Raw genomic sequence first — 11069 nt, forward strand, 5'->3', positions numbered from 1 at the left:
TATGTAAGAGAAACATTGAGATGGAATGAATGGAGATCATGTACAGTGAGGATTGGGAAATTTACCCTTTTCCCTACTGTAGTGCAATCTCGTTGTTGGCATATACAATTTGCAGGTGGTGTGGGAGGCACAACCACCCACATGGGGTGTGCAGGGGTGCTTGCTCCCTTGCAAAAATGTTTAAAAAGTTTTTTTTTTAAGTTATGTATGTTAATGTTTGAGTTGTTTTTATGAGTTCAGTTTGATCTCCATGCTTCTTCTGGGCATGCACATTAGGTGCTTCAATGTTTAATTATTTCATCTGTGTTAAGATTCACTGCCCTTAATGTGCAGTCTTTTCGTCTCAGATTTCTAAATTTCATTCCTATGGTATTTCAAGCTACTGAAGTAGATCTATTGCTAGTTACTGATCACACTCACTCTGAATATTTCTGTGAACTGTATGCCTAATTCTTGAATGCAGAAGATGCCACAATTACATAGGTTCATATGTGTGTACTAGACTAATGGCCCCAGAGCCTTTACAAGCCTAACCCATAGAAGTGCTTTGGCATGCTACCCGACGTTAGTTCCTAGTGCCTCTATCAAGTAGAGCCACTGGAGTGATCCCTGGGGTGAACTTTCTATTTTCCATCCACTCATCAAGATTTCTCTTGAAGCCGGCCAGTGAGGTGCTCAGTTTGACATATATGGGAAGTCTATTCCAGAGCACAGGCAGTCTCTGGGTTATGAACCTGTCCCTCCAGCATGTTCTGTTGATTGTGGTAATGAGGTTGAGGTCTCTTGAGTGTGTGGTGCAGGGGGACTGGGATTTCTTTAGATGTAGCCTTTCTAGCAGAGCTGGGTCAGTCATGGCTTTGTAAGTCAAGCAGAGGTCACCTCTTAGTAGACGATATGAGACAGAGAATAGCTGGAGATTTTTGAGTCTGTCCATGTAGGACATGTGTTTAAGGCCTAGGATCCTCTTCATGAGGTACTTTTGTGGCTTTTCCAGCTGTTACATGTGTCTAGTGAGGTACATGCCAAACAGGGAATTGTACTTGATGATTGGTCTAATGAGGGAAGAGTAGAGAGAGATGATGACCTCTTTCTCTCCTTCCTTCCCAAAGGTGATGATGATGCATTTTTTGGCATTAAGCTTAAGGCCATGGTTTCAACACCAGTAATTGGTCTCAGTGAGGCCTTTTTGTAGGAAGTCTACATCACTTGGGGAGTTAATAATGGCTCCCAGCTTGCAGTCGTCTGCAAACTTGCTCAGCCAGGGTCCCTCCATGTTGGCCTTGACTTCTGAGAAGTAGATGCCAAACAGGAGAGGACCCATGACTGATCCCTGTTGGACTCCACTCATGACTGGTTGGCAGTCTGACTTGGAGTCTGCTACTTCCACACTGTGGGTTCTATCTATGAGCCAATTTGAAACCCACCTAGTGATATAGGGTTTGATGCCTAGTTTGGTGAGTTTATCAATAATTCCTGAGTCGGGAATGGTATAAAAGGCCTTGGCCAGATTGAGGTAGGTTGTATGAACTGCCTACCTCAATCTGGCCTTTCAGTCTACCACCATTTTTTTACCTTATTTATGTATTTGTTAGCCATGGAAATTAGCAAGTCCTTTGATCTTTATCAGCCACAACCCAAGCCACAAAGTTATATAATTGTGCAAGACATAAGCAAGAATTATCTCAATACAAGATGAAATGTTGTCATAAAACAGGTATATAGAATAGATCTACATATCCTATCTACTTTTTTATGGCTTGTCAATTCAGGGGATTTGGAATATAATGGAGAAGGCAAATGGGATTTTGGTTTCTGTTGCATGAAAGAATGTTCAGACTTTGCCCTCATGGCTTTAGCATTATTATTTAAATATCTAAATGAATGACTAGAGCTGCCTGTTCCTTTTGGTATTTCTTTTTGTTAAGTACAGTTGTAAAATTGGTAGAGCTGACTTAGCTTGTTGTTTACAGTACAGTGGTTTCCAGGAATTAGTTACATATCCTCTGATATAATGGTTGGCATAATAAACAGAAATGCTCATTTCAAAGGTATGGCATTGAATCTTTTTGATTTGCAAAAGATCAGAGAGTCTAGCACCATAAATATATAGTAGGAATAAATTAACCAGACTTCCGGGCAGTATAATTTATTTGTAAGATGGGGGAGACCCAAAACATGGCTAACGAGTGGTTCAACAATTTAATGGAATATATTCATCAGACTTCAAACTATCATCAGTAAAAAATGAAACAACCGTCTGTATATATTTCTGTATTAAAAAATTAAGTTGGCCTGCCTAGACCCCACTTAGCATCATTCTTTGATCTGTCCAATTTATCAACATTGTACATTTTTTTATAGACATTTGCCTCAAATATGACTCCAGTAATGAAAGAAACTGTGAAAATGACCAGAAGTCGAGGAGGGTTCTAAAAAGGGGGTCTTTAACACTTGATAGCTTTGTTTTTTTTTTCTTTTTCTTTTTATATTTGTTGAAGTAATCTCTTCAGTTTAGTAGTAACCATCCTTTGTAAAAATACTATTAGACCAGTCCAGTGCTAAATGTCCACATTCAGCTTTGAAGTGTACTGTAGTCCATTGTTTCTAACATCTGAGTAATAATGTGCTCCATAGAATCTCACCCGCTGATCTTTCGTAGACATAATAGCACCTCCAAGCTGGCTTTTTCAGTGGTCAGTAACAGTAAGCATGAAAGGGCAGCCACGGTGGTGCAGCGATTAGCGGTGTTGACTCACTGCAAGAGGTTCTCCGGTTCGATCCTCGGCTGGGGTGCCTTCTCTGCAGAGTCTGCATGTCCTCCCTGTGGTCACGTGGGTTTCCTCTGGATGCTCTGGTTTCCTCCCAAAGATATGCTGTAGGTGAATTGGACTCTCTAAATTGGCCCTAGGCATGAGTGCGTGCTTGTGTGTGCCTTCCATGGAAGGTTGGGTGCCGGGCTGGCAACTTAACACCGTAAAACTCCACTGCCAATCATGAGCGGACAGGTGATCCACTGTGGTGACCCCTAACCGGGAAAAGCCGAAAGAAGAAGAAGAAGTAACAGTGAGCATGAACTATAATTACCTTGAAGCTTATAATCATTTTTTTTCAGCATAAAAATATGAGTGCCTGTATTTACTTAGATGCTAGACTCAGAAGTTCTGTTTTAAGTCAATAAGGCAGGTGCTACAGAATGCTATGCCCTCTTGGCATATACAACTATGCCATTAAGAATAGGTTCATAGCTTCTTTGGTGTTTACTAGGCTAATGACCACAAAGGCGTTTTTAAGTCTAGCCATGCATCCCAGATCTTTGACAAGTTCTGATACCCTTGATAAGTGTAAGCATGGGCCTGGGAGATTAACCATTTACAAGTTACCAGTGCCCATTAGAGACATAGGTGCCAAACGAGAGATGACTTTCTGGTTTCCCATCCAATTGTGCAAGTTGCACTTGAATTGGGTTAGGGAGGCACTCTGCTTCACATGGATTGGGAGCCTGTTCCATAGATGGGGTAGTCTCTGGGATACATGCCTATCTCTCCACCAGATCATATTTATATGACAGGCAAGGTTTAAGTCTTTAGAACAGGTAATTCTGGTGCTGTGTGTTTTGTGGATATGCAGGAGATCCGTCAGAGTGGGGTCTGACAATGCTCTGTTATGTCAGGCATAGATCTCCCCTCAAAAGCCTGTAGGAGACAGAATAGAGGGATAGGGCCTTGTGGTGGTCTGCATAGGACATTTTCCTTATGCCCTGTATTCTTTTAGTGAGGAACCTCTGTGGGCATTCCAGTTGTTGGATATGCCTGGTTAGGTGCATACCAAATGGGGCATTGTACTCATTGACAGGTCTGATGAATGCCGAATACAGTGGAACAATGACTTCCTTGATCTTAGATGCCATACCTTTGTTTATAAGTTGAGCAACATAGAATGATTTCCTCACCACTGTAGACATGTGATGGTCAAAGGCTAGATTGTATCTATGTGTATACCTAAGTCCCTGACTACTTGGTCACCTCTAAGGAGTATGTTGTCAATATGAAAACTACCAGGGATGGATGACTTCCCAAAGGATACTATTATGCATTTCTTGGCATTTAGTTTTAGTCCATGGCTCTGACACCAGTTGTTTGCCTGGAGAACAGTTATGTCAGTGTGAGATTCAATTACAGTTCCTTATTTGCAATCATCTGCACATTTAGTCAGCCAGAGACCACTTACAGTGGCCATGACTTCTGAAAAGTAAATGCTAAAAAGGAGCAGTCGAGAGACTAATCTTTCAGGGACTCCACTTGTGACTGGCCTGTTTGTAGAGGTGGACTCCCGAATTCTAACTTTATGGGTCCTGGCTGTGAGCCAGTTGGCTATCCACTGGGTGACATATGGCTTTGTACCTAACTTCTTGAGTTTGTCAACAATGTCTGAGTGGGGTATTGTGTCAAACGCCTTGGCCAGGTCAAGGTAGGCAGTGTTAATGATTTTGCCCTCATCCATTGTTTTGGTGACCAGATTGAGTAGGCACGATCTGTCCTTGATGAAACCAAAGTGGGTTGGGTCCAGTGTCTGGAGGTTTACTATATCTCTGTTGATCATCTCCATGATAATTCTTTACATGGCTTTACATGTAAGACTGGTGAGACTTATGGTTCTGTAGTTTCCAGGGTCTGTAGATGGCCCAACTTTGTGCAGAGGGATGACTATTGCATTTCTCCATTCATGAGGCACAATGCCTGTTTGGAGACTACAGTTAAAGACTTATTCCAGAGGCCCTGATAGATCATGTATCATGCTATTTAGAAGGCATCCTGGGATATTGGCTGGGCCCATTCATGCAGTGTTCTTGGTCTTAGAGAGAGCATTAAGGACCTGTTCTGTAGTGATAGCAGGGGACTTATATTTGATGATATTTCCTGAGGGAAGGTTGAAGGGGAGAGAGGGATAAAGTTGGAACTGAATTTATCAGCCAGGAGGTTTGCAATATCTTCTGGCACAGTATAGGTGACTCAGTTTACAATGAGCCCTGCACACAGTTGTGTATTGCCTTTCAGGGTGCAGACATAGCTAAAGAATGCTTTATGGTTGTCCTTGGCCTGGGAGGCCAAACTTACCTCAAATTTGGCTTTGATAGATGTTATTTGTCCTCTGAGTTTGTTTAGTTTGATGAGAGTGCTTTTATTCTGCTGGGTGCTACACCTCCTAATTTGTGCCATGATTTTCTTCCTCCTGTTGATTTTGAGATTTCACCAGGGTAGCTTGTTTTTTGAGTTAGCTCTGTACTTGTTCTTGGTGGTTATAGCTGCCTCTATGCACCTTTTACCATGCTTGTGCAGGGTTTCTGTGAACAGTTCTGCTTAGGCAGCGGTGTTCTTAGGGTTTATGGGTCTTGAAATTTCACCAGGCTCTCGCTTAATAGCAAGAGATTAGCCTTAGAATAGTTAGTGAATATTCCAGGTTTAGCTGGGGGTCCAGATTTATTTTTTACTTCAAAGGAGACCATTGTGTGGTCTGACCTAACCACTGAAGGCATTACAGTCGGGGGTGTGCGGCACTCTCCCATATTAGTGAGGACCAGATCCAGTATGGTTGCACCCCAGGTTGGTGTATTGACTATCTGGCCCAAGGAGGTTGTGTTTACAAAATCCATGAATCTCTGTGTATGTATGTTTGGTGTCGTATGCGATTCCCAGTTAATAGTTGGGTAATTAAAGTCACCTGTGAATATGGTAATGGGTTTGATAGTTAGTGTTTCTAAAAAGTTTAAATACATGATATGGGTTTCCTAGGTCATAGAGGAGGACCTATAACTTGCAAGGAAGTGGCACTGGATTTTGCCTATGGTAATTTAAACATGGAGCAGCTCAGTTGCATTGTCCTGTTTGACGAGCCTTGAAGTATATTTATTTTTGACGTAAATAGAGACCTTCACCTTTAGTCCTTGTCTGTGAAGTAGTTGGCCTAAATGGGTGGAAAGCATTATAACCTTGCACTGTTGGTGTGCTCTCTAAGGCTTTAAACCATGTCTCAGTGACCACACAGACATCAGCATTCTCTAGGGTAAAGAGAGCTTCTAGGGAATGGATTTTTTTTTATTTAGACTCCTAGCATTGAGCAGTAATACCTTTAGATTTTCTTGGTTTTGATTTGCTATGTCGGAAGTACTTTCAGTTTGGCATTGCTTAAAAAAGGCACTGTGGGGGAAGACAATGTTTTAGCTAATATTCAAAAGCCAAGGGGGAGAGGTGCAGACCATCCCTGGAAAAGCAGCGTAGTCTATTGACCATCTGCTTACATGCTGACAAATACTGCACCCCCTTAGAATGACACCAGAAACTAAGCCAATTATTAAAGTCAATCATCTTTTGTTCATATTTTGGCATCCTTGGCGAAGGTAAAATGCTGCTCAATGCTAGGTTCATACCAGCCTGAGAACCATAATCTGAGAGCTCCATGATGTCTCTTCATATAGTCTAGGGGGGTACATCTCAGGTCCTTTACACCTGCATGAACTATGACTGAGTCACATTGGTAACTGTGGTCCAATGATGTGAGTGCGTGCATAATGTGCTGGATCCTAGCCCCTTATAAGCAACTGGTCATGACGTTCTCTTTACTCAGCCTGGTGAGAGGGACATCAGTGTGTCTCACAATGGCATCTCCAATAACTAGAATGTTGGATTGTGTGGTGGCTTCCCATATGGGCTTAGAGGTAGAGGCTCCATGAGATGTAGCTGTAAATGCTGATGTGGATGTTGTTATACATAAATAACTGTAGCTCCTGCACACTGTTGAACTGTGGTTTAACAAAATAAAATAAGACAAAAAAGTGATTGCAAAGGATTGGCATTATTGGATTGTGTGACACCCGAACTCCATGTATAAAATGGGAAAAAGAGGGTTGATGCCAATTCCAATTTTTAAATATTCTTAACAGGTTTTGTGGCTCTTGAAATGGGCTTGCATTAAGACAGTTGTGTTAAAGGTTTCTTGCAAGTAATTTTTCATTTTTTTGCAGGATGCGCAGCCACTTGTAGCTGACAAGTTTCGCTTCAGCTGTTCATGTTTATATTGTTGATGTTTAGATACCTTGAGTTCAGAGTTAGGTTTTCTCTTGTTTATTTACTTCCAAAATGTCTTGGGTCTATATTAAAAACACAAATGTTTACTTACCCGAACACCTAAATGCCGAAACATATTCCGCGAACTGCAAATACACCGAACGTCCTAAACCGCGAAATTCAAAAACTCGAAATATCATAGTTATCCCATTCCACCGCCCTCTACATACTACCTATACAAACAAACGAAATAAACCACATACATACACTAACCAAAACCCTACTTCTAACCCTAAACTGAACCCTACTTCTAACCCTACAATAAATCTTGCATATACCACCATGTATGCACTTAATATAAACAACACAACAGCTACCAGCAAAGGTCAACTCAGTCCAACAAAATAAAAAAGTCAATTGCTAGTTCTAACAGTATCACTTCCCATACACCACACTTAGAGCTCAGGCCATTGAAGCAAACTCTTTAATTGTACAAAACAAAGGTTAAGCACTTTCATCTACTCACAGTAGACTTTAGAACACTATTTTCCTCACTTTAGAACACTATTTTCCTCACTAACCCAAGCTAAATAACAGTTTCCTCCCAATCACATCAAGCAGCCAATTAATCTCATACATATTCATATAATTAATACATATTCATAAGGTGGAATCTTAAAGAGACATCCTAAGTCAAAATCAATTATAAAAAAAATTTCATGTAAGGTTTCCTTTAGAACTCTAGATAACAGTTTTAAAAATTTTAAAAACAATAAAGTATACACATTAGTACAATCTATACAAAATGTTAAACAATAAATATACATTAGCTCAATTATAAAAACAATCTAAACTCAATATTTTATGCTTTATGCTTGAACTTCTAACAGAGGTTTTCTGGGTATACATTCATTTATTCCAGGGGGAGAAGTGGCATTGAGTAAAATTTGCCATTTCACTTCCCCTTTCCCCAACTTTACCTTCACATTACCTCCCCTAGGATTATTCCTAACTTGTTCTAAAATTACAAATTTAAATGTGTTGCAGGTGACACTTGCTTCTAAATGCCTGTATAAAGCATTGCTCAAAGCTTTTTTCCTAATGCAATACAGGTGGTCATATATTTGATTTCTCAAATGCCTGTCGGTCTTGCCTACATAGAAACTTGGACAAATTGTACATGGCTAAACAGACCACATGTTGTGTCTGACAATTACCTTTCTTAAACTTAATAACTGTCCTATTAATGTTCCCTAATATAAGAGCATTTTCTTCCATCACTGCATGGCACTGGTTACAATGTCCACATTTACTAGTACCCCCCTTGTCCTTCGTTCCATTTCCTCACAGTATAAAGGTTGTTTCAAATTTTCTTTTCAAGTTACAACCCGTCTTGTATACAAAATGGGGTTTCTTCCCTAGTAATTTGTGGACACCTTCATCACACCTCAGTATATTCCAATTTCTTTCTATAATATTTTTTATGTCCTTGACAAAGGGATTAAATTGCAATATACATGCACTATTAAATTTACTAGTCTCCATAGTGACCACAGTGTTACTAGACCCTTTAGTTGTTTCACAGTCGGCCCCCAGCAGGGGTTTGTATTTCCCCCCCACTCCTGCTTAGCATAATTGGTGATATCATCTATAAGTGCATTGGGATATCCTCTCTCTCTCTAAACATGTTACCAATATTATCTATTTCATGTACCATCTCCCTGTAGTCTGATGTCATACGAGCAGCTCTGATACATTGTCCATTAAGAATACTCCTCTTCTGGCTACTAGGGTGGCTACTGGAAAACTCTAAATAGGAGTTGCTAAAAGTCTGCTTTCTATGAATTTTGGACTTGAAGCCCCCTGAAGCCAAATAAATGTACGTATCTAAATAAGATATACCCTTACTGCTAAAATTGTGTGTAAATTTAAGATATGTACATAAAGGTCCCCATCTTTTTAACAGAACCAGTCCATAAGATAAATATATCGTCCAACAATCTGACGTAACATCTAACATGTTGATACCATGCATTTTTAAAAATGTGTTCCTCCTCCCATTACAAAAACACTAAGTTGGCGTAAACAGGGGCGCATGCAGCGCCCATAGCAACCCCCGAGTTTGCCTGAAGTACTCTCCTTCATGATATATGTAGCTGTTGTCCAAAACCAAACACATGAATTCCCCTAATAAGTTCACTTTGTCCCAATCAAGCTGTGTGTATCTTTGTATACTATTACTAAATCTAACCAAGCCCTCATATTTAGGTATACATGAGAACAGGTCCACTACATCAATGGCTAAATATGTTACATTTTTCCTTCCACAAATGGGGTTTTAATTGACTAAGGAAATCCCAAGAATCCTTCACTATGTGTGGGACTTTTTCATTTATAGGTTGCAACCATCTGTCAATCACCATACCGAAGGGAATGGTTTTACTTTTACTGCCTGATATTATGGGATGAAAAGGGGGATCATCCAAATTTTTATGCACTTTAGGAATTCCCACAGTAGTAGCTAAAACTGGATATTCAACTCGTAAAAATGTGTAAATATCTATATCTATTCTATTATCCAATAAAAATTCTTCTAAGTATGAATCAATTCACCAATGGGCTATATTAATTTGATTAATCGAAGAAGTTTCATACTTCCCTGAATTGTTTAAGATATCATATATTTTATTAATGTATTCAGTGGTATCTTAGAAAACGATACCCACTCCCTTGTCTGGTTTCATTATTCGGATATCATTATTACTACATATTTCATTTAAAATTTGATATTCCCTTTTGCTAATATTAAATTTCATCCTAGTTTTTCTTGCTCTTTTCCTGATACCTATATAATTCAACTGTCACTAACATTTCATAAGCAGAAAGAGTGTTGTGCATAGGGGGCGTAAAATAACTTTTCTTTTTTAATTCATTATTCATATTTACCTCCTTCTTATAATGAAAATAAAGCTCTAAATTTAATTTTCTCAAAAATAATTTGAATTCTACTAAATTATCTACTACATCAAATTTGCTGTTTAGAACATATTTCATACCCCTAGCAAATAGTAAAAAGTGCCCTTTTTCAAGTTTATACTATGTGTAGTTAAATATACTAAAATCCCCCATACTGTATGTTACCCCATTTTGCTGAATTATCTCCTGTTCCACAGGTATCCTTCTTGATTCGTATTTCTCCATCCCCTGTTGTACGGTTGATATTCCCACTTTCTGTTGTCCTGTTTCCTGTGTTCCCCCATCCAATTCTGTTTCCTTCCTCCTAAAAATGTCTGTTGGCCTTATTACTACTATTATAATACCCTTTGTATGTGTAGTGTTCACTATTTTCTTTTTGACCCTTTTCTTTTGTATTTATTCCTCCACCTGTATCTTTCCCTTTGTTCCACCGATATGCTGTACATTTTTCATATTGCTCAATGTCCCTTCTCAATTTGTGACACTTCCTGTCAAATATTTTGTTACTGTTTTTCTCTACAACATCAAATTGTTTGCTATACAGTGTTTCCCATTGAGAAAAAAGTAAATCTTTCAAAATTATTTCATTCAGGCTTCCCCATCGGTGTCCATGTTCTTTGATACAGTCTTGTTCACTTGGAAATCAAAATTGATTTTTAAAAATGCATCCAGCCCTTTACGCTCTTTAATTGTGTTTCCAATACCATTTAAATCAATAATTTTGCTACTAACAGGTTGAGAAACAGTACATTTAGCTTGCTGACCTGCTACCACAGAGTATGTCTTTTTCGGTACAGTACGTCTCAGTTTGGCCCCCAACATTGTGTATTCATCCTCTGAAATGTTGCAAGCTGATACTGTAACATCTGTTCCCTTAATAGAACCTCCAATATGCTCGGCAATAATCCCATAAGAGGGTCTGTTTACACACTCAACTGTTACTCCACCATTACCTTGAGTGTTAGGGATGCCAGCAGAGGCAATATCTCCAGTTGCTATACGTGATGACATCATCCTACTGTGCATACCTTC

This window comes from Protopterus annectens, chromosome 5.part1 (genome assembly GCF_019279795.1).
Source record: "Protopterus annectens isolate FY-2018-M chromosome 5.part1, PAN1.0, whole genome shotgun sequence".
Lineage (NCBI taxonomy): Eukaryota > Metazoa > Chordata > Ceratodontiformes > Protopteridae > Protopterus > Protopterus annectens.